Source organism: Lutra lutra, chromosome 14 (assembly GCF_902655055.1).
Source record: "Lutra lutra chromosome 14, mLutLut1.2, whole genome shotgun sequence".
Classification (NCBI taxonomy): domain Eukaryota; kingdom Metazoa; phylum Chordata; class Mammalia; order Carnivora; family Mustelidae; genus Lutra; species Lutra lutra.
Genome location: NC_062291.1, coordinates 67,256,398 through 67,279,915, shown reverse-complemented (window position 1 = coordinate 67,279,915; position 23,518 = coordinate 67,256,398). Strand labels below are relative to the sequence as shown.

The following is a 23,518-nucleotide window of genomic DNA, read 5'->3' as shown; positions in this document are numbered from 1 at the left end:
ATTTAGAGCATGGTTAGTAGCATGGTTAGTCATACAAAAAGACTGGCTTTAGAAAGAATATTATAGAAGATCAGGGAGAGAAAGCAAAGCATGGCCACTGACTGGAGAACCTCTTAAATACACATACTATCATTATTGGAGAGTTAGATAATAGATCAATAGATCTTAAATGGATAGACTATATTTCTATTTATCTCTAAGATCTATCAATCTATCTATTACCTATCCGTCATCTTACAACCCCACACCATTCCCTCTACTGCCCTTCTGGCATCTCTCCTGGGCCCAGATACATTGCCCGTGCTCTGGGTCAGAGATCAAGGTGCCAATTCACAGAGACTAAGGGGAAATGAGGAATCCCTAGATCTCTCTCCTTCCAAAGGCGCTGGCAAGGGTCCTGCCTGCAGAGGAAATCTGGACTCCCGGTGGAGAGGACAGAAGGGGAACAAAGCTAGAGGAGGAGAGCAGGAGGGGAAAGGTCCCAGCCCGCTCCCAGCCCGCAGCCCGGTCGAGGGGAGAGCCGGGAGCGGAGAGGGAGCCTGCGCCACTCCTGTCCCCCGCGCTTGGGGTCCGCAGGCGAGGACTGTGGCAACCGGAGACCCGGGCTGCAGTCCACGTGGCGGCGCCTGGCTCCGCGCGCCCCGCCTCCCGCCTCCCGCCCGGCGCCGCCTCCGCCTCCGCCTCCGCCCGCCCGCTCCGCAGCCCAAGTTGGCTGGAGTTGGGGTCCTGAGCGCCTGCCCCCCGCAGCCCGCCAGCGGAAAACCCCGCGCCGGAAAACCCCGGCTGCTATCGGCTCCCGCGATGGGAAAAGTGGCCGCGGGGCGCGGCTACCCCCGCCCCACCCCCGGCTGAGCGAGCTCTTCGCGGGCGCGGGGCTCTGGGACCTGGACGCCCCGGGCGCCTGCGGTGGCCGCTCCTGCGGTGTCCCGTTGTCCCAGGGCCTCGCCCCAGGGCGCCCGCCCGTAAAACCGCGAGGCCCGGGTGCTGCCGCTCCTCCTACCCCCTCCCGGAGCTCCTCTGACGCAGAGCGGGAACCTGGAGCCCAGCAAGAGTGGAAGCCCCGGGGGCATTTTGAGCCTTGGGACCCTGGAACTCCTCAGCAAGAGTAACAAAGCTGCAGGCTTCGGGGCTGGAGGAGCTGAGCTGACGATCCGCACGTTGGAGGTGACAAGGAACTCCGCACACAAAGGCCGCGCCCCTTGGCTGACCACTACGGCGTCCTGCGCGGAGAAGTGGCGGCGGGGCGCGATGGAAGAGGTGAAGGGTAAGGGGTGAGGGGAGGAAGCGCTAAAGTGTGTTGAAGAGTCAGGCGGACAGGGTTATGCATAAGAGGCTTCTAACTTGGGAACTGTGCAAAAGGAAACCACTGCCCAAGTTCCCCAGGAGCTTATCACCTCCAAAATGCTTCCATCCCTCCGGGACCTCCATCTTCTCCAAGCCCCAACCATGAAAGAAACTTTCAAATTGGCAGGTAAATCCTACACCCTGTCCCTGGGGTTGAAGACCAGGCAGGGTGGGTTTGTTAGTAAATATCTGCAATGTGGGGGTGAGAGGGTTAACTTTCAGGGCTGTCGGACATTCTCTGGAATGATTTCCCCTCTACTTGGTGCAGACTTAACTGATGGCTCCAGGAAGTCCAAGATGACAGATTTAAAGGGGATGAGAACTGCCGTGGACAGTTACTGTCCTTTGTGCAGTCTGGGCACTCAGGAGATGAAAGTTCCAGAGAGAGCCTGTACCACCTTCACCTTCTAAGGGCGTGTGTGTGTGTGTGTGTGTGTGTTTAGAGCTGGGGCTTTGCAGCTTGGGAATTACTGGTTGTTTTCCAGTGTGATCCAGTCTTAGAAACATCAAGACCCCAGTGACAGCAATCCCTTGTTGTCCCCCACTCTTTGCCCTTTTCCAGTGAAGCACATAAATAAAGGCTTGACCCTTCCTTATGAGGTGAAGGGACTGCTGGATGACAAGAGGCAGACACTGAGACAGTAGGTGTGGTGGCTTCTGCTGCACACGGAGAGGCTTGCAGGGAGGCGTGTCATGATTTTTGGCCATGCTGGAGGAGGTTTAGAATTTGGGGAGTATGTCTGCGGCCCTTCAGTGTTGGAGCTGTCAATTTAAAGTGAATCTGGAAACTCTCCTTGGCAGAAACGGTAAAACAGCAGCTTTGGTGGTTGTGATTAAAGACCATTTAAGAAACGTGTGGAAGTCCTCTAGGTTACCATAGAGCAGACATTGAGAACATTAGGAACAAGGGCAGGTGAAAAATAAACATACATAAGTAGTGGATTCAATCAGGAAATTGAGAGTTTCTTCTTTAAAATATGCACGTATTATCAGTTTAGCACCTTCTACCATGACTTCATTTATAGTGAGATTGCTAGAAAACTTCCCACTCTAGTTATGCTCGTTGTGAACTTCTGAAATAGAAATTTTGAGTATTTTAAGATAAAATCTGTTCAGTAGGAATGAGCATAGGTTTAGAATGTATTGATGTGAATCACAGAACAGCGGTTAGTCTTCCTAGCCCTGTCCTGAGAGCATCCAGACTGCTCCAACATCTAGCTGGAGGATGTAGGTTCTGGTGCCCAGGTTGTTCATAAACACATTTACTTAAACAATTGAAGCAGAGATTATTTCCATGGAGCGCCATGGAGAACTTTGCTCTTACTCCTCTTACTCTCTACTTTAATAATCACATTTTTAATATCATTGCCACTAAAATTATTCATTCCACTTAAATTTGAAGTTTCTGAAACTTTTTCACTTCTTTAAGCAGTTACCTCCAAATTTCTGACTGTAAAAAGAAGTTGTAAACACGTCAAATATATAGGAAGCAAAGGACTTTGGACTAGAAATACATACTGTTATCCAAGCTGCAAATTATCCCTTACCTAATCTTGAAAGATTTTGAACAGAATGAGAGAGGGGAGAATGCACTTTAGGCAAACCAGATACTTGTTCATTTAAGAAATAAATGGTGCATCTTGGAACACTACATCAAAAACTAATGATGTACTGTATGGTGACTAACATAACACAATTTAAAAAAAAGAAATTACTAAAATGTATTGCCAGATTGTGTGTGGGGGGTGGGGTGGGGTGTGTGTGTTGCCAGCACGGTCATATGCTTATACTTCTAAGTCATGTAGGGAGAGTGTGGGTCAGATTTTTTGGATCAGTGACCTGCTGTGCGTCTACGAGGGCTACTTATTGTATTAATAAGGGTGGTGACTGATAATGTTCGAGCACTCAAAAGTGTGCTAACTAGTGAGATTTCTCTCTTGACTAAAGTCCTTCATTTTTTAATCTAAACTGCCCACGCATTCACACCCCATAACCTTCCCTCTCTGACCTCAGAGGCAGAGCTCATCAATTTCATCTAGCCAGATATATCCATTTCAGTGTCATGGAGAACGTAAAGTTATTATTTTTGTAAATTAGAGTGTGTAGAATCAGAGAAAACTTCTCAGATCAGAGGAAACTTCTCAGTAATGAAATGAAAAGTAGAGTGGAGATTTGAGTGCTAGCCCTCTTTATTTGCCATGTACCTTTGGCAAGCTCACGTAATAATCTGAGTATAGATTTCTTCACCTGTAAAGTGAGGTCAGTGTTAATCAGAATTAATGGACAGGATGACAGATCTTGATGCACATGGAAGGACAACTGTTGTGTTGAAGTTTCATTCATGTGTGTGTCACTGCTATTTGCAACACTTTTTTTCTCTCTGATCAGCAGTGAAGGAAATAGTTCATCAACCCCAAATTTGAACACATCTGAAATTCATGATTGGTCACTATGATTCTCCCCCAGAAAGTGGGGCAAAGCCATCACATATCCTTTGAACCTGTCTGATCTTTAGCTAAAAGACTGAACTAAAGATATGGTGATTATACGATTATAGACTGCCAATATAAGTTTTCAAGTATTCTGAATATTTTTCTTGCCTACTTCCCCTCTCCTTCTTGCCTCTTTCCTGTGCGTGTTGCTAATGCTTTTGGGCCAGCCATCTGAGGATGCATGTAACTTTGGCCTTGCACATGACTAGACCTTGCTTTATTCTGTGTGTGTGTGAGAGAGAGGGAGAGAGAAGAAAAAGTGAGAGAGAGAGAGAGAGAGACTGAGAGAGAGCGAGTTCAGAGGAATTTCTAAGATTTTGAGCCATTATTTAAATTCAGGTACTGACATTTGCAGCCTTGTCATCCAGGGCAGACTTTCTTGATGGGAATCTTTGCAAGATTTGGACCAAATGAGGGTGTACTGTGGCATTCAGGAGCCTGAGCACAGATTATTTGTCAGGAGCAAGAATGTATTCCTTCTATACAACTCATTTCATACATGATCTAACTTTATATGATTATATGCACTGCCTTATGGGTTGTGTTGGGTATATTTTTCCTTCCTCCACCGAGTATCGGAATGCTAACCAGCACTAGCTCATTAATGCCTGTGAAATTCTTGTTAGGTAGGTGGTAAGCATTAATATCTTTTCCTCACGTTTTTATGCTGAATGTGATTTAAATGTTTCAGTTTCTTACCTCCGTCCTTTCTCACTGGCGCCATTGCTCATAGACAGCCATCTGCATACATAACTTATGTCATTACGATGGTATTAATGTTGCATTTATCAAATTGCCATGACTGTCTGATTATGTGACGTGCATGTCTTCTCCTTCAGTTATTTTTAGACTTGAAATATATCAACACTACCTTAGCAACTAAACGGCCAGTTTTTTGTTTTTTTTTTAAAGATTTGGTTTATTTATTTGAGAGAGAGAGAGACAGAGCCCAAGCAAGGGGAGCTGCAGGCATAGGGCGAGGAAGAAGTAGGCTTCCCACTGAGCAGGGAGCCCATCGTGGGGCTGGATCCCAGGACCCTGAGATCATGACCTGAGCTGAAGGCAGAGGCTTATCTGACTGAGCTACCCAGGTGTCCCTGAACAGGGCCAGTATTTTTTTGTTGTTGTTGCTGTTGTAAAATGTTGTATATTCATCATTTTTAAAAATGTCACAATAATCTTGTAAGTGTTGAATGATTACTCACTCCCAGGACATTAAACAGAAACCCAAGGTTCAGAAAGAATAAGTCACCTGGTCAGGCTCTTATGTGAGTGTCAGGGACAGAGCACAGTTTGCAAACTTTTTGGATCTGACTCCCAAATCTATGTATGCCTTGTAGATTCTAAGGCAGGACATAGAAATCAGAGCCAGTCGAGATCTCTTTGTAAACTTATTCCTCATGAATGGATTTCAGAGGATACTGGGAAGAGGCACGTCCTGGTACGGATGCTCCGTCTCCTTGAGAAAAAAGAACGCTTTTAATACATACCTATCCAATTTCATTCCTGAACTCCAAAGTGATTACATTGTTCTCACACTCCCCTCTTCATCTTCAGAGAGCCTTAAGAGCAACACTTGAGTGACTCACTGAGCACAAATTTGTGTGAAAATTTTGAGATCTTATCTAACTTCATACATGTCCGAGTCCACAAAAAACCTGATTTTAATTTGACATCGGTTGTGAAAACCAGGTTGGGTGATCACTTATATACATTTAAATTTTCATAGAATTGGCTTTCTTTAACAAACTTATAGTTTCCCTTTGCTGATCAGGGCTCTGGTCCTCATTATGAAGGCAAATACATTGTGACATAGAAAGCAAGATGCTGTAGAGGAAGAAGGCGTAAGACGTGGGGGCAGATGGGCCAGTTTGAATCTCCTTGCTAGCACTCTTTAAAGTAGGGAGACTGTCAGCTTTCTGCTTTCTGAGGACACATAGTCTGTTGTTTCTTTGAAGCTCTACTCAGGTCAGATACATTTTTGTGTCTTCATTTTGAGAGTGTTGAGCTCCTTGTATTTGTAAGTAAAGTTTTGGGGACACAAAGATGACACGTTGATCTATGTCCTTGAGTTGGGAGTGAGGAAGCCTTGTATTTTACATGATTAGATTATCTCCCTATTGTTCCCATACCTATGTGTTTACATCCCTGAAGTTTGAAACCCACTGTTTAAATCAGGTACTGGTAGTCGTGTTAAGATTTAAAAAAAAAAAAAAAATAGTAGTTTGTTTTACATCACCTTTGTGTTGGAAAACATGGAAACTTCAGCTGCAAAATGCATAATCCAAGAGTAGAAATGACACTTCATTTTGGGATTTGCTGGGACCTTCCATAAAAGATCATTAAATATTGACTCTGGGGGAGGGGAGGGGAGTGGAGGGATGGGTTAAATAAGTGATGGGAATTAAGGAAGACATTTGTTGTGATGAGCACCAAGTGTCGTGTGGAAGTGATGAATCACTATATGAGACTAGCATTGTACTCTGTTAACTAACTGGGATTTAAATTAAAACTTAAAAAAAAAATGACTCAGGGGATGACTCACATCTTTTAAAAAAAAGTATGAATAGAATAGAATTGGACACGAAACCATAGAATTTGGCACAAAATATATGGAGTGTTTCTTATTTATATGAACAGTTGCTAGCATTTAAGGAGTACCATGTGCCAGGGACAACACTAACAACATTGTGCAAATAATCTTATTAATTTTTCATTCTGCAGATATCGCTGAGTACCTATGATGTTCCAGGCGCTGATGAAGAGGTGTGTGTGACGTGGTATGGAAAGTGATGAACGTTCCTACGAGGCTATAGAAGACACGGGTCATCTGAAGGCAGAACTGCTATAGAGGTAAAGTTGAGACGGGAACCTTCTTGCAGGGATGGCTAAGAAGGCTTATAGTAAGGGTGATGCTTTAATTGGACAACAAATAGTAGCGAGGACTTTAAAAGGAGAATTTTGAGATGCCCATTGTTCATGGTAGGCAGAAGAACTGCAGGAGAAAACAGAGGAAATTCCTTAATATATGCTATCAATTTTGAATGATTATGGGTATATTCTACGCCCAATGAAAAATTGAACATTGGTGCCCCCCCAACAAAAACAAATAAAAAACCCCCTACCGCATCCCTTAAAGTTATGATTGTCCTTATTTGCACATTTAAGTCTCATGTTGGATGTCATAGCTTCTTTTTATCCTGACTTACTTCTCAAGCATAGTTTTCAAAATGAAGACTGTCTTTTATTGAGTAAATTCTATCAGACGCATCCTGAGTCAGGTTCCCCAAAATGCCCCTTTGTTTTATGTCTTTAAATTTATATGCAAATCTGTGATCTTTCTTTATGTGTAGCTTGATTGTTGCCTCATACTTCTCGAAAGTGTGAAGAATGCACCCGTGTCTCCAAAGGCAAACTGGCCAGACCTCATCCCTGCCATGGCCAGAGACGCTGGCCTGGAAGAGATGTGACAGCCACTGCAGAGTGCAGACTCTGCTCCCATCAGATGTATGTGCAGGAGAGGAACAATTTTCCTTCTTTCCTCCAAGGTTCTTCCAGTTGGTTCAGGAATTAAATCGACATGAGACAGAGTAACAGGATAAAAACGAAACCAAACCAGAGTACACACAGTGGCACAATAATGAAATTGAGACTTCAGGAAATGACCAGGGCAGGCAATTTTTACAAGTTTTTAGGCGAAGAGATGATAAATCTCTGAGGAATTGACAAGACAAGAAAATGTAACTTTGGGAGCTACAGATGATTAGGAATTTTAAAAAATGGATTTGGTTAGGAAGCTAAAAGAGTAAAAAAGTAACAAGCTTGTTTATAAAGCCTCCTTGGGTCAAATTTCTTGTAAAGGAAAGATTTTTTTTTACCTGCTGTACAGAGATGGAGATTTATTTCTTGCTTTCTGGAGACAAAGGCAGGTTGAGGAGCAGGTGGGGGGCGCGGGGGTGGGGGGCGATCAGAGTGTTCTTTTTGTGCTGGCTATCTCATAAGTGACTTTTATTTAAAATAATCAGTGTGCCAAAGTAGCACGTTTGCGTGTAGCCCACTCTTCACCCTTACAGATGCAATGGTTAAAACCTTGGCAAGAAACATGGGTGAAATCTTACTACGCAAGGTTCATCCTGAAAGAACAGAGATTATTCTAAAATTCTGATGGGGATAAAAGGACCTGAATGTTCTTGAAAGAAGCCTGGCATGTACTTTTACGTATCCATCAAAGCCGCCATGTCTACTTCTGCTGAGATCTACTGAATATTTCTCTACTACCTTAGATCAGTAATGTGCCTTTTTACTGTTTAACGGGCTTCACTTTTGAAGAATTTTGTCATATTTCTTCAGTTTTATTATCATTGTAGTCCTAAGAGATAAGAAGGACAGATAATATTACCTACACTTTGTGCTAGATGAAGCTGAGGGATGGCTGGTTTAACAGTGTGATTTACGTGTCAGGTGTTGGAAGAACGGGAGGCTACAACCTAGGACACAGAATTCCACAGATACCTGTGCTTGCTCAGGCCTTTTGCCATGGGCTGGGAATAGGGTTATGTTTGGCTTAAGCCTTCCTTCCTGCCGATCAGGAACCACCAGTGGGCTGGGGCACAGGGCTCCTGGGGTTCAGGAGAACTGATGCAGGGGATAAGTGCTAGGCTTTAGAACAAGTTGTTTCATTCAGGGTAATTGATGGGTTATCATTAGCCTTGTAAAGGGATCATACAGGGCGCTAATAAGCTTTCCTTTAAGTCAGGTGACATTGCCTAATGATAGAAGTGTTACTTTTTTGCTGACAATTGTAAATCAGTCATTCCTGGCTCCTTTTACTCTTCTTGTGTCTGACTGAGACTGAGGGTTGGAGACAAGGCAGAGGGGAGTTTGCCGAACAACTCTGTTCCACCCAGGTGTGCTCTCTACATCACATAACAGAAGCTGACTTTTAACAACTGTGGTAAGTCACCATTAGCTTTTCAGCAACCCTCTATAAGCCCATTGCAGAATATCATCACTATGTTTTGTAATTTAATCCTTCCAACAACCCTGTGAAGTGGGTATTATTCCCATTCTAACACTGTGGAAATTGAGGCTTAGAGTGTTGCCACCTGGGATCCTTGGACAGGAATTTACTAGAGGACAATAGGAGTTTTGAGCAAGGCCCTTGGGGCTTATGCTTAAGCACAGGGGAGACAGAACAAAGGAAAGGGTCCATCAGGGTGGCTCTCAGAATGGAGGCTGAGGAGGCTGAGGTGGGAAGGGAGAGACACCTGAATATGTAGGGGTGGGGGATATAGGAGGTGGGAAAAATAGGTGCACTGGGCAGTACATGCTTCACCATGGATTACATGTCTCCATAGCATGTTAAATCTCCACTCTTGGGTGTGATTTTTAGTGTTGTAATGAGGGAGAAAGTTGGTGAAAGGTCAGGTCAGGCCTGGGGTCCACCTGGGGCACAGACTGGTTTGGTTTGGCCTTCACCAGTCTTCCTGGTTGAGTCCCTCTTTTGGTAAACACACTTCTTCCATGTACCTGCAAGATACCTACTCAAGAGGCAAAAGTTTCAGCTACCAAGAAATGCTGGATTTCAAGGTCAGAGTTGGGAGGGAATCCAAGTCTAGCTCCTACTCTGTCTCAAGAGGGTTTAAGAAAGGTGCCACAAATTACCTAGCTGGTAAAAGCTTGTACATCAGGAATTCGAGTTGTGTTCTGACTTTGACTGCAAAGCTCCTTCTACAGTCAGACTGCCCTTGTGTATTGGGTTCATTCTGAAATTTCTTAGAGAGGAATTCCTAAGCCAGTTCAAGAGATGACAGGGGAATCCTTGGCATGAACAGAAAAAACTAAGTGTACCCCCTTCCGTGTTACTCTGTTCTCAGGGTGCTGGCTGGTTCTCAGGGTGTTTGATTCCTTTCATGACGTCCACACATTCCTGTGAGTGACTCCTGTGACATCATTAACTTGTCACCTCCAGCTTGCTCTCCAGGAAGAATGAATATGTGCAAACTAGCATTTGATTTCTCCCTGTTGGCTGCTGATCTAGAGAGATATGGACACTCACGTGGACCTCAGGCTACCAAGACATGTTATCGGGTAATTAGCTAATCATACTGTGCCCAAGCGCCAGAGGTTTGATGTTTCCAGTCACTTCCCTAATGAGAATGAGAGAGGATATAGGGACCCTAACTCATGGGTCATCTGATCCGGGCCTTGCCTCTTTGGAAAGTCAAAGGTTTTTTTAGTTCCTCACTTCTTTCCTTTGATAAGAATCATGTAAAAGGTTTTTGTCACCCACGTCTGGAATTTCCACCTGACCAGCCCGGGTTTTGAACTGAGCAGTCTTGTGTTCTCCAATAGGCAACCAAAACTACATTCAAGGGTGTTCCTCAGGCCCCCACACTGAAATAACCTGGGGTGTTTGAAGTAAATGTAGCCTCTAGAATTTGTATTTATTCTGTTGAAGTGGGTAGGAGAGTGAGCTGGGGTATTTATGTTTTAATAATCCCCTAGGTGATTCTTAGTAACACTAAAGTTTGAAAAATATTTCCCTAGAGGATTCTTCTATAGGCTTCAGGGCCCACGAACTTCCCGATATTGCCTGCACATTGTGTGTATATGAGCATGTTTTATTTTTCTGGAAAAAGTTGAAGTCCACAGCTTTCAATAACCTCTTAAAACAGTCTGAATGCAATGAGGTCAGACCTGCTGAAGCTGACTAGAGGAGAGAGAATGATGCACATATAAGATGTCAGAAAGAGGAAAGACAATGCTTTTCCCTGGAAAGCATTCTTTCCACTGTTGAAATAAACACTTCGTAGTTTGTATGAGAATGAGTTTTTGGTACCATTTTTCTTGGTTATCCATATAAATAAGATTTGTACTCTGAGGATAAAACATGGTACATTTTTTTAACTCTAATATAATGATCAGTAGTAAAGATTCTGGAAACAGACTTCTTGGGTTTGAAATACTGCTTCATCATTTACTAGCTCTGTGACTTCATGAAAATAACTATGACTCGATGCCTCTAGTTCCTCATACATAAAAATATTCTTTTTATAGGGTTGTTAACAGTCTTAAATGGGTTGATAGCCCTTACCGCATGTAGTTCCTGGGACGTAGTAATAAACATTATCTGTAGTAGTAGTAGTAGTAGTAGTAGTACTAGTAGATGTCGTCATTGAATTAATAAGAGTACACCCTTGTAAGAGCGTGTAATGCCCATGTAGCAGGTGTATAAAGTATATTGTCTCTCTCTTCTGTAATTATGCTCCCTCTCTTGTCAATATTCATGTCTTAGAGGGCTGGGGTCATCCCTCATATTTAGAAAAAAATTGTTTTTATTCTTTTTTCTATATATCCCTCACAGCACTTATAACTATTCACTCAGAGTAAATACTAAATTCTTGCTGTATGACTTTGGGTTTGTATGTTTTGGGGGGGTGTTGGACTTTTCTTGGTCCACAAAAGCAAAATAATACCCATCTTCTTGTGCATCAATGTGATAAAATGTTATACACCTATTAAGTGCATTATAAATCTATATTAAATGACTTAGAAAATGTATGCAGTAAAGCAAAAGTAAAACCATAAATTTTTTAAAAGTAAGATTTTAAGTTCCCTGAGGGGTAGAATTTTTTGTCTGTTGTGTTCTCTGATGTATCTTAATTATCTAACAGCGCATCTGGTACATAATAGGGGCTCGGTATTCCTGGTCAAATATGTTTCTATTTTTGTAGAAGAAAAAGAAAATATGAAAAAATGTAGAAAGAGAAGACTAAAATATTATCATTGATCATGACCGTTTTGACTATCATTTAAATTGTTTTTTTAATTTTTCTTCTATGAATATATGCTACTTTTATTACTTAAAAAATATTTTAAACTAAACCAAAAAAGATCATGAACCTTATAAGCTTCATTATACTTAATTCTAGCACCTAGATTTCACCAAAAACCCCCAAATTTCTAATTACTAGTCTAGATAGTTTTGATGACAAAGATGGTAGGAGATCACTTTGTATGTTTCTCCTAATCATGTGATAGTGAATGCAACCAAGACTTTCCTCATCAGTTTGGTTTTCTAATTAGAAAAGAGACAGGTATTGGGGACGCCTGGGTGGCTCAGTTGGTTAAGCATCTGCCTTTGGCTCAGGTCATGGTCCCAGAGGATTGAGCTCCACACAGGCTCTTTGCTTAGTGGGGAGAGTCAAATAAATAAATAAAGTCTTTTATTATTTTATTTTAATTTTTTTTTAAAGATTTTATTTATTTATTTGACAGACAGAGATCACAAGCAGGCAGAGAGGCAGGCAGAGAGAGAAGAGGAAGCAGGCTCCCTGCTGAGCAGAGAGCCCGATGCGGGGCTCGATCCCAGGACCCCGAGATCACGACCTGAGCTGAAGGCAGCGGCTCAACCCACTGAGCCACCCAGGCGCCCCAAATAAAGTCTTTTAAAAAAAGAGACATATGCGGAGGTATTTGCACCAACAAGACTGTATACTATATAGTAGATGTTTTGGTGACCTGTAAGTCCAACGAAGAAAACATATATCTCAGTTTAAATCTCAGATATTAGCTTCATCTGGATTTTCATCTACATAATTACCTACATGTACATGTTCATATATGCACACACCCCCCCCACATACACACACACCCTGAGCTATATGAATACATAGTAAGTCAAGCACTCATATTCTACCTGTAACTCCTCACCCATGAAGGCGAGTCACTAAAAGTCTCGCCTGGCCATGGAAAAGAACTTTGATAATTGCATTGCTTAATTGAAAGGCAACCTCAGACAAAGGAATAAAGAAAGAAAGAGAAACAGAACAGACAGAGGTTGAGGTACAGAGAGAGAAAGAGAAAAGACCCCAAAGACTATGATAGAACCAGAGTGAGAGAGAGAGAGAGAGAAAAGCAGGAAGGAGTGAGAGAGAGGGAGAGGGAAAGAGGATATGTCAGAAACATGGAGACCCAGAGATCCAAAGAGCAAATCATCAGCAGAGTGAGAAAATCAGGGAAGCCAGTGACAGTGGAAAACCTATAATTCATCAATGTTTTTCAAAGTTCCAGAATGGAACTTGTTCTTAAGATTCACTAGAACCTTTCCTACTGATAAGGGTTTTTTTGTTTGTTTTGTTTTGTTTTGTTTTATGTTTTAGTATAAGTTCCAATGTTTTTTCTTCCACAGATACCATGTCTCACTACTAAAGGACCTGAAATCTACACCCAGTTGAGGGACACAAGGGAAACCAACAGCCACCTCAGTCCCCTTATGAAGGTATGTGCTTGTGGTTTCTGATGTTACAAAGAGATAGTATTTTAATTTTTTTTTCTCTTGGCTTGGAATGGATTTTATTTTTGAAATAGTATTCACCTTTGTGGATAGATTTCTAAGCAGCCCCCAAAAGCCTAGGGTCCTTGTATTAGCGCTTATGTCATAATTTATATGTCGAATGGTTTAGATAATTTTACAGGCTCATCTGAGCATGAAACTAGAATTAGTAATTTCATTTCTAGTGAAAACTGTACGTTTAGGCGATATGGGGGCGCCAACGACTTGGATACATTTGCTTTCTTTTTTGACTGCAGACGTTCCACAACGGTAGTTAGTAGCTACCTAACCACATAGACCTGTTCTTTATGGTGGGGAGAAAGTGATTTAGGAACTTTTTTTTTTTCTTTGAAGAAACTGGTACAGATCAGTCACTGTGTATTTTTGCTGTCTTTAAAGCTACATTTTGGTTAGTGGGGCTGCACAAAGGATATACTCAACTAACAGTGCATTTTATAAAACCTTTCTAACAGTCATTAATTTGGGACATGAGACCATCACTCAGTATATAGGGGTGGGAAAACTATTTGGTTTGCTACCTGTTCTTCAAAGTTAAGTTTTATTGGAACACAACCTCATTCATCTGTTTCTATATATCATCTGTAGCTGTTTTTGTGAAGCACCCGGCAGAGTTGAGTAGCTCTAACAACGACCATAGTCCTGCTAAGCCTAAAATATTTCCTATCTAGTCCTTTGCAAGAAAAGCTTGTAAACTGCTGGGCTAGATCATGGGGAGGAAATTTTATCCATCCCCTTTATACTTGTCTCTGCTGTTTTTAATTTTTTTCTTGCCATGTGTATGTATTCCCTTTGTAACAAAATTATTTAAAAAAAAGACTATGAAAACATCTCAGATGACTGTGCTACATGCTAAGATGCTTTGCCCTGAGGTTTTATACACATAATGGAGGGAGCAGCCAGCTACTTAGACATAAAAAATGCAATTTAGAGTCCAAAGTGCATAATAAGTAAAATCTAGATTTGTGCAAAGTCCTGTGAGGATCTCTGGGAGGGGGAAGGAGTGACTTTATAAGGAATTAATATTTGAACTGGCCTTTAAACAAGATTAGGGATTTGCCAACCCAGGGACAGCTGGGAGGGGAAAGGATCTGTGTAGCCATTTTTTCCTCCCTTTTATAAGAACTAGGTCTACCTTTCGGTTCTTCGTGCATTTAACAGGATGTGATCCATCATTCTTCCTTTTTAGTCCCCTCTGTGTCCATGCCATTTGGGACTCAGTCTAACAGCCCTTAAATACCATCTTTGATTTCCTTTTTCCCTTTGAGCATCGCATCTTTGACTAGACCGAAGACTCTGAGCTCTCAAACACATGTCCTCTCTCCTCTCTTCACAGTTGACTTTGACTAGCATGGTTGTGACGAGCTTTCTTTCCCCTTGATATTTGTTATGTTGCTCCTTTTACACAAGATGGGAATGAGCGGCTCTGTCATTTCCTTGGGCTTGGGGCCTGAACCAGAGTGGTTGTTGGGGGCATTATGACAAGTCTGTTGTCATTTTCTATTAGAGCAGTATTGTTACCCTGGGAAATGTTAACGATAGACAAAAGAGGGAATGACATCATTATTATCTACAGTCTACCTGTTACACACATAAATGTGAGAGGGGCTGTGTACATCAAGGAGGTACTCTTACCTCCTGGTTTTAACCTTATCAGCTTTCTCAGAGATGCTCCCAAAGTAGAAAGTTAACTGTTCCCAGAATTTGTAAAAATTTTTGTTTTCTCCGATGACTCCTATCCATCTTTTGTTTCCACCATGGGATTTTTTTTTAAGTAAGTAAACATTGAAAAGTGTCCACAACATTACTGCACTGCTTGTAGGATTTTCATAAATGAATGCACCTGTGTAGCCAACACTGCCATCAAGAAAAGAGCATGAGCAGAGACCTGACTCATACCCCCTGATAGTCAGTTCTTCCCCTGGAGATACCCTGTTTTGACTTTAAATAGCCTAGGTTGGCTTTACTTGGTTTTATACTTCATATGAAGTTTGTATAAATAGGATCTAATTCTATGTCCTTTTTTTTATGCCTATGTTTTTGTTCAATATTATGTTTTTTAATTTCTTCCATATTGTATTTACTTGTGAATTATTTAAACTATATAATTTGAGATAAATGTGAGTCATTCTTCTATAAATATTCTCTTCTATGTCTTTTGGTGAACATAGAGACCCATCTCCAATTCTGAGGACAGGTATGTTCAGCATTAGTAGATATTGCCAAATATTTTTACAAAGTAATTGTACCAGTTGATACTTCCATCAGTAGTGAGTAAGAGTTTTGGTGACTATACATACAGATGGAAAAAAGATTTTCCATCTTTTTTTATTTTAGGGATCCTTTGATTATGGAATACTGTCACATATTAATTTTAATAAGTATTTCCCTGATTACTGCTAAGGCTAATTGTTCATTTGGATATCATTCTCTCTTTTTGCAAATTATTTGTTCAAATCTTTTCAATTTTATTGTTTCCTATCTTTTTCAAAGTGATTTTGGGACGTTTTTGTTTTTTGTTATATTTGCTGTTATATGTTTAATCTGGCTGAGTCATTTGTCATATATATGTATATTTTTCTATATAGGATTTGTCTCCTCACTGGCCCAGTGGTGTGACTTTAAATAAACAGAGGCACTTGACTGTAATTTATTCCTGTATAATTATTGCTGCTCAGAACTTTTGAGGGACTGGTTTAAGAAAACCAGCCTACATCAAAGTCATCAAAAACATTTTCCTATATTTTCTTATAAGCTATTTATTACTTATCTGCCGCTTTTCGGTGTGTAATTCATCTTTTTAAAATTTTTTTTAATTTTTTAAGATCTTTCTTTCTTTCTTTCTTTACTTATTTGACAGAGAGACAGCGAGAGAGGAAACACAAGCGGGGGGAGGGGTAGTAGAGGGAGAAGCAGGCTTCCTGCTGAGCAGGGAGCCTGATGCAGGACTCCATCCCAGGACCCTGGGATCATGACCTGAGCCAAAGGCAGATACTTAATGACTGAGCCACCCAGGTGCCCTCAATTTGTAATTCATCTTGAACAGATTTTTGTGTATGGTATAATATAAAGGTAAAGATACATACAATCGTGATTTTTCTCTACAGCTATGCAGTTGACAAAGGATTACTTACTGATAACATCATTGTTTCCTCATTTCTCTGCTGAGTGACCTTTACCACAGATTTGTTGACTGTGTATTGGTCACTGTCTTTCTGTGCCCTCCACTCTGATCCATTCGTTGGTTTTTCCTTATGTTAATATTATATTATTCTAATTGGCATGGCTTTGTCATAGGTCTTTATTTTGACCGCCTTCACATGTTAATTCCAAAAGAGAGCTTTTTATGTTAAAAAGTTAAATTTGGGGATTCATTCACAGTTTTCCGCTCCACCCCGATACATTTTCAGTCAGCCCTCTTTACTAACAAATATCCTGGGGATCTTAGGAAGTGAGAGGTTCATTTATTCAATCCGTGATGAATTAATCAATGCATGAGAGATGAAGGCTGCCCCTTCACTGCTGATTTGCTTCTCTCACGTCTTGCTTCCTCAAAGTTATTCTTTATTTCAGCCTCTCAGGAAAGAACCGAAGATTAGGATTAGGTCTTGGTGTGGGAGACTGGGAGGGTGCAAAGTGGTGTCTAAAGAGCACAGAGAATCGTGATGGGTTGTCAGTGATTTGGCCAGCAGCCCCTCACAGCAATGACCTCCAATGCTTCATTTCCCCCGGAAGTTATGAACGTGGCTAATGGGAAAACCTAATTAAGAAACACACTAAAACCGACTCTGTAGAAGGCGTGACTTTGGATTGAATTCGTGAGTTACTATTAATAGTAATAGTCAACTGAAAGTATTAGGGCTTTTCAAGTAATGGCCGGGACTTTCACTGATGAACTTTAACAGAATCCCCAAAAGTATTATTATCCATTTCAGAATTTATGGTGAGGTCATCCCAAGAGTTGGCACCTCTGTATCCCCAAAGTGTCTGCCAGTGAATCTCTTGCCATTTTAGGATGAGTAATTGACTTCCGGTTCAAGTCCAGTTCTTCTGAAAACAGACTGCTGTCTTGGTGTTATAGAATTCCTTGTACTGCTGACTTCAGAGCTTTACTGAAACCATCCCCATGAAACTGGTAATTTATTAAGTGCCAAGGTCTGGCTGAGTTCATTCCTATCACATTGGCTGTTTGTGTGATACATATTCATTCTCTCTTCCTCTCTCTCAGTTTCTATTATCTATCTATCTATCTTTTGATCAATCTATCTATCTGTCTCCAGAGGCTCATTTTGATTAAAAAATGGATCTGTTCTATTCCTTTTGGAAATGCTTTCCTCCACCAATTTCACTTAGTCTGTGGGTTTTGGGTTCCTTGGAGTCTATGAGACTATGAGAAGGTAACATGGAATCCAAACCTTAGAGAAACCAACTTGCTTCCTTGAGAAGGACGTTATCTTCATGAAAAGTGATTGCAAACATCCGTAAAATTATATGAGGGAGAATAAAACATCTCATTACTGTAGAGTCAGACTTATCCCCTTTATGAGCTCCATTTAATTAATTATTAAAGGCTAGGACATTTCAAAAAATTTTATCAACCTTCTGTTAAGGTCAAAGTGATAAGATTCACATCTAAATGTTTTAGAAATTGTGTTATTTCAAGAACTCTTGCATTTGAGGAAGCGAACTGAAATGTAAAGTGGAGGGGCCTGGGCTGAGTCAGGAGACCTGCTGCTTCTTTCTCTGTTGTTAACTGGTTCTGGGACCTCAAATATGGTGCTAATATCTATAAGCAAGGAGATAAAAATGGTGTTTACAAAGTTGGCTGTGAGGGATCCATGAGTTAGGAGAATGGCCGATGCGGAGAGGGCCTGACTCATTGTAGGTATCTAGTGAGTGTTTGGCTCAACATCTACCTCGATTTTTTCTAAGACATTTGTTCAGGAAGTTGAACAAAATGCCAGTGGTCATGGTTTGTAAGCACTGGTCCAGGAGATTCTTGGGCTAGGGGACCATCATCTGACCTCATCTTGGAATATTAGAGTGTTTAGTGCTGATTTGTCCTTCATTTGTGTGTGGATTTTGAACAAGTTCCGTAACTTGCCTCAATGATTTCATTCCCTCATCGGGACTGCTAGTACAACACTGCAATCTAGCGTAACTTGGGCTCTGAGTGAGACTGTTTCAGTTTCAATCTCAGCTCTGCTGTTTAATAAATAACAAATATAGTCCCAAACCTTGGACATGTGGGCAGAACCTTCTCTGTGCTTCTCTCCTTATCTGCTAAATAAGCGTAATGATAATAGCCACCTCGTAGAATCTTCAAGAAGCCCATGTGAACCAATACATGGACAGTGTTCTAGAGAGTACCTGTCACAAGATACATGCTCAATAAATGTTAATGGAATGACTTTTATTTCTTCTGAGTCCTTGCTTGCATGAAATCAGCCATCATGAAGTCAAGAATGCTGAGTACTCTGTGAATGTCATGTTAATGTCCTGGCAGTTCTCTGAGGAGAAAGAAAATGTGTCTATGGTCCCAGTTTTATTTCACCTGAATTATTCTCTCCTCTCATCCCCCAACCCTGATTTCTCTTTGTGGCAGAGCAGCACCAAAACAACCATGACAACAACTCCAGCCTGAGGCCAAACTGCCAGAAACCTAGGATGAAAAAGACCACCCCTTCTCCCTAGTCATCTTCCGTGCCCCTGGGTTTTCTTTGGCAGGAATGCTTTACGTATTTCCTCAGGAGCCAAGTAGCTGTGAGTAGAGTTTTTCTGGAAACACAGAGAGAGAAGGTTCCTGCTTCCCTTAGGGCAGGCTCATGTTCTCCCTCAGGGAATCAGGCATTTTTTTCCCCTTCCTGTTTGAGCGGTTCCCACCCCAGCCTCAGACCAAGTCAAGACAGGTAGGGCTGCTACCTGCAGTCTCCCTCAGCCCCCTGAGAGAGTTTAGAGTGCCTCTCAGACAACACAACTTTGGATTGGACTGTGCCTTCCACTGTGACTCTTTTTACTGGCAAACTACATGTTGGATGACACAAGAAGATGTTCTCTGCGATATAATCCAGTCACAAAGGCCAAAGGTTGAGGGGAAGTTGCCTTTTTTCCTTGTCGTTTACCTGTCGAGGGTCTGTCTTCTTGAATCTTTGAGTTACTGGGATCCTGGCTCTGTACATCTCCCCTGGTGTTTGAGTGTGAAGTTTGTGGTTCTGCCCCTCTAGCTGTACGATTTGGACCTTCCGTTAATCTCTCTGAGCTTCAAATTGCTCCTCTGTATGATGGGAGTAGTCATGCCTGTCCTGCTTGCTTGATCAAATAACATCCCAACCTTGTGCATCTGAAAACTTGGGGTCCCAGAGCTGGGTAGGAAGCTTCGATGCCACCTCACACAGCCTTTGTCTCCTTCAAACAGCCACCCCTTACTGGCATCCTGGACAAATGGTCCTCCAGCTTCAGACTGAGCTCTGGCTGTGGAGCTGCCCTCCTCAGAAGCTCCAGTTGTTAGAAAGGTCTTCCATGGGCTCGGCTGAAATTTGAACCCTCCAGTAACTTTTTCCTGCTAGTTTTTATTTCATCTCTGGACTCAATAACACATTTTGTCCCAAAGTAGTCTATAAATTGAAGACTACTGTAAAAAGTCCCACCACAGTTTTTTAACCAGTTATCAGATCATCTTTTCACCTCCTTTGCCTGCTCTGCCTCAGGATTTCTGATCTAGACTGACCACACAGAGCAGGACATGGCGCAGGGTGCTCTGACTCTAAGGGATCCTTGTGGCATCAGTTATAAAATTTACCCTGAAGTTCCCCGGGGGCAGGTGTTACTAATTATTACTAATGGCAGGTGTCCCACCCATAGTGGGAATGCACAGAGCCTAGAGCCATAACTGGAAACACATGCTTCTTAACATGGCTTTAAATTACTTGATTTAACTTGGAAGTTTTTTCCCTTTTATCACCTTGAATTATTTTTCATTCTGAACAATATTAGAGACATATCAGATTTTAGTTTAAAAAAGAGAGAGAGAGAGAAACCTAGAGAAGAAATTTAAGGAATAAAATAGCAGTCATTTGTAACCCATCTATTTGTAAAAAAAATAAAATTATATTTTTATATCTCATACCTTGGTCGTGTTCCTACATATATGTGTTTATGTATAATAGTGGTTCTGTGGTTCTACATTTTGCTGTCTTATTGAATATTATGTTCTTTTCCAGTGCCATTGTCAATTATTTATAAGTGTTATCATTATAATGGTTGTATCATAATATTATATTGAATGAATATACTATAATTTACTTGATGAATTACACCTTATTGTAATCCCTAATTTGCAATCTCCTAGTTCCTAAGAGCTTCAGGGCTGTTCTCTTCAAGAACAGAAATTGGGGAAAAGGCAGCACCTCTAGATTCCTGCAGAAGGATTATCCCGAATAATCCCTTCACCCCATTCTTCTTTTCCTAAGTGGGCAGTTAACAGGACATATAGACCAGATCTTGTTAGAGCTAGAAAGCTGAAAAAATGGGTTGATGTGTGTGTATGTGTGCAACTCACAAGTCCAAATGTAAAATGCTATACTGGTGATTTATCTGATTGATAAGAGGTTTGGGTTTCATTTACTTATACAAATTGGGTCCACCAAGGGCTTGAGTGGCCTCTTTCCTCCATAGGAAGGTTTTCCTGATCAAGGAAATCAAGAAAAATCAAGTATCAAGAAATTATTGTCCTTCAGTGTCAGGAAGAAAAGTTTCAATGCACTTGAGCTCCCAGCTGAAAATCCAAGAATCCCAAACACATTTTCCACTACCATGAGCTGGGGCTCCCTTTCTTAGAACATAGCCCTGGCAGCATGAAGGCTCCACTCCCATATAATCAGATCAGTCATCTGGTGTAACTGTTAAGGGGGCAAAACCCCACGTCTCTGCAGACATAGACCAGTTACCAAAATAGGGGACTAGAAATCTGTCATTTACAAAATCCCCAAGCAAAATTTGTCAGGTAAACTTAAGAAATGGATCATGACCCATTTCTAGGCTATCAGCTTAGCCTGAAAAACAATTGCCCACACCTCTGCTTCCAAGGAGTATTCATGTCTTAGAATCAGGCTTTCCTTAATGAATTGCTTCATCTTTAGAGACTAAAAAAAATCACATGACTGGAAAGTAGTAGCTTCATAAACTTATAGCAAGGTTGATAGAAGGGATTTTCTCCAATATAGAAGTGATCATTTTTGAAAGAAGGATCCTCCTACTCCCCAAAAGCATTGCCACTAATAGTGAACCAGCTGCTCCCTTCATCATGGGCCAATATCACCCTTGTGGAATGGATTCAAACTGTGTTATCACCTATGGGGACTGGCCGATTTAAGGCAGTAGCATATGGTTGACTGTTAAATCAAAATAAAACCAAACAGGAACTTGTGGTTGCTTAGCCTCAGTAGAATTCTCAAAAGCCAATACAAACGACTAAGGCCAAACACAGCCTCACTCCATCTGTGCTTTGTCTCCAGCCTGGAGGAACAACATTATTGGGCTTGGTGTGCTGGGCTCCTTCCAACACACTGTCCAGACATTCCTGAGGACACAGGTTTTTGTTTGTGCAGATGAGAAGCTCCTAATTGTGTATCTCATGTGCCTATGAAAAGATGAAAAATCACCTTGCTAGATGAGCTGGTCCCAGTAGTGAGGGTGTCCATATCTGGGGGATGGGTCTCTCCTATAAGGATGGGCTGTGATAAAGAAGAGTGAATGTTCTAGGTTCTTCCCTTTCCGATGGTATAATTTCAACAACCAGGGAAACCAGATCTTTAAACCTCTGACTTTGGTCCTAACCCAGACAAAAATAATAGATAAGAATTGTGAAAAAGCAAGAAAGGGAGAAGTACGGGAAGGGAGATGGGAGAGAGGTATGACAAGTCTTCTCTACTTGCCACTTTTAAAAACATTCCAAAGTGTGAGCTGCTTGAAAATGAAAATAGCTTCTCTTTTCTTTGTGGGACCACCTGCAACAGGCATGTGTGTTTTTTGTTCCGTCAGTGCTGGTGGGTTGTTAGATGTTGTGGAAAGGAGCTACACAGGTACTTGGCTTCCCTCAGAGTAGGAACGACAGCACAGTGGGGGCAGCCCTCCCTTGAAGTGTTGTTCCCTACAAGAAATGCAGACCAGCCTCAGGGGCTATTTACTCATTGCCAGGGTTTCCTGGAGAATTCGGGAAAGAAGAGGCAGCTTTCAGGAGTATGTGCCCATGTCTCCCAAGCAGGAGGAGAGAGGTTGAGATGGTTCTGAGACCCTTCCCAAAAGCAACAAGTCTCAGAGTCTGGGCATCAGTTAGGCCCAGAAGGTTATAGATCTTGAAAACCCTTTCAGTAAAGGCTGTGTAAATGCTGAAGAGAGAGGCTTGGAGCCCTGGAGCAGGGCCTGAGGGAACCCATCTGTGTTTTAGTAAAAGCAGAGCCAAGGATCCCAACCTGTGCAGGTCGGGCTGACATATAGCAGAGAAAACGGGCCCACACAGGAGGGCGGGAGTCAGAGGGACAAAAATTCCAGGGGCATTCCACCTGCCCCAATATAAGAAGAGAACTCTTGATTTACTTGATTATAAACTTTATTGCTTTTCTTACCAGTCCCCTTTTTTCTTCTGATAATAAAAGCAACAAATACTTGACACAAGTATCTAGGAACATAAATTATAAAATCTAGCGTGACAATCACCCATTATTGAGTTACTACCTATAGATAACCACCATTAACTAGCACATATTCTTCCAAATTTCTTTTTTTTTTAAAGATTTTTATTTATCTATTTATCAGAGAGAGAGAGAGAGAGAGAGGACACAAGCAGGGAGAGCGGCAGGCAGAGAGATGTGGGACTCAATCCCAGGACCTTGGGATCAGGACCTGAGCCGAAGGCAGACGCTCAACCTACTGAGCCACCCAGGTGTCCCTGTTCTTCCAGTTTTCCCATGATGCTTTCAGGAACATATGAAATGATTGTATGTATATTTATAAAATAATGTTTCAACACACAGACACCCGCGTAGAAGACATCAGTTCTTTTTTTTTTTTTTTTAAAGATTTTATTTATTTGACAGAGAGAAATCACAAGTAGGCAGAGAGGCAGGCAGAGAGAGAGGAGGAAGCAGGCTCCCTGCTGAGCAGAAAGCCCGATGTGGGGCTTGAACCCAGGACCTGGGATCATGACCTGAGCCGAAGGCAGCGGCTTAACCCACTGAGCCACCCAGGCGCCCCGAAGACATCAGTTCTTATAATGCATAGTATGCAACTTGCCTTTTCTCCCCTGACAACAGATTTCGTCTTTTTACCC

General features: G+C 41.8%; 1 long non-coding RNA gene across 1 annotated transcript in view; it reads left to right on the top strand.

Moving 5' to 3' along the window:
* Positions 1–527: 527 nt before the first annotated feature.
* The window catches only part of LOC125085222 (uncharacterized), a 65,754-nt gene continuing 42,763 nt past the window's right edge, over positions 528–23,518 (top strand). The window contains exons 1-3 of the long non-coding RNA XR_007122818.1: positions 528–1,257; positions 6,561–6,689; positions 13,030–13,119. This is a non-coding gene — a long non-coding RNA (uncharacterized LOC125085222). The remainder of the gene's footprint in view (positions 1,258–6,560; positions 6,690–13,029; positions 13,120–23,518) is intronic.